Raw genomic sequence first — 1,362 nt, forward strand, 5'->3', positions numbered from 1 at the left:
CGGCATCAGCAGCAGCAGCAGCATGAGAGTCAGCAGCTCCCGGCGTTTCTAAAAACAGCAGTCATCTTTCTCCATCCTTCTTCTTCCTTCATTTTGTTCTCCTCTTTTTGACACCCCCCCTCTCCCCGACAACCACTCATAGAAGCTTCCATAAACCCCTATCGCCCCTGTCCTCCAGACGCAGCAGCCTCAGAAATGTTCGCATTTGACCATTTACAGCTGGCACATCCCTGTAATGGTACAGTGCACGTTGGCTCCTGTGTTGCTCCTCCCTCTTTGGCACCACATACTTTACAGAGAGTCAGAGATTACATCAAAATACAAGTAGAGGCAGAGAGATTATTAGACCATAAACAAACAGCAGCAGAGACATGAGTCAGTCCTCTCTTTCCTTAATCAGTCAGCCTGGCTGTCTTTTGGTTGTTGGGTGTGCTGTCATGCAGACAAGAGGATACTTGTAGTGTCATGACAGAATCCTTACAAGCCAACAGTAATCACACACAAAAAGACAACAGCAGTTGTTAGATTTGCACAGAAGGAGGTCCGGATGTTGTAGCCAGTCTTATAAAGCATACATGGCAGGCAGCTCATCCTTTCTGGAATGTCTCTTCTGTTGTCTCACATCTGTCATCTTGTTGTGAATTTTAACATCATCAAAAGCAGCCACATATAACACTTTTCATATTTCATTTTTGGGATCCTCTTTTTCTTTTTCATCAGAGAAAATGATCTCTCCAGTATATAAATGGTGTTCTCATCCTGCTTTACTTCCATTTCCACTCTGAATAATAAAGAAACATGGATAAGGCTGACTGGGACAACCAGATTTATTATGAATTTGTACCACCAAAATGTCTGGAATAAATCTGATTTCATATTCATTTTGGCTGTTGTGTCTTTTCTTATTGATTAATGGTGTACTGTAACATTTGAACAATTAAATTTTTTTTTAAACAAAGTTTACTAAGCCCCGCCCCCTGAGTTACTGCTGCTAGCTGTCAGGTTTTTGATCCCAGTGTGGCAAATAGTGCACTTTACAGTGGACATTGGCAAAGAGTCAAAATAACCTAGTTTTTAAACAACACATATTTTCTACGAGGGCGAAAGAATAGTAGTAGATGTAATTTTAAGAGTTTCTTTTAGAATTTCTATTCAAAGCAGAGGACTTTTCATGTATAAAAACATGTTTGGAGGGGATCTTTAAGACACTCTCTACATAGCATTTCTAGTAAAATAATATGAAAGTAAAATTAAATAAATTAAACTGAGATTTAACTGCTTGTGCAATACATGAAAGTCTGGAACAAAACAATACAACCATGCTCTGTGAGGTGTTATGTGTCATTGTACTTTTGCTATCCC

At 39.4% G+C, this 1,362-nt stretch overlaps 1 protein-coding gene across 1 annotated transcript in view; it reads left to right on the forward strand.

The window, feature by feature from the left end:
• The window catches only part of LOC118324981 (keratin, type II cytoskeletal 8-like), a 6,764-nt gene that overhangs the window by 4,207 nt on the left and 1,195 nt on the right, over nt 1-1,362 (forward strand). The gene's annotated exons all lie outside the window — the stretch shown is intronic.

This window comes from Morone saxatilis, unplaced genomic scaffold (assembly GCF_004916995.1).
Source record: "Morone saxatilis isolate NCDOM2014 unplaced genomic scaffold, NCSU_SB_2.0 Contig15, whole genome shotgun sequence".
Classification (NCBI taxonomy): domain Eukaryota; kingdom Metazoa; phylum Chordata; class Actinopteri; family Moronidae; genus Morone; species Morone saxatilis.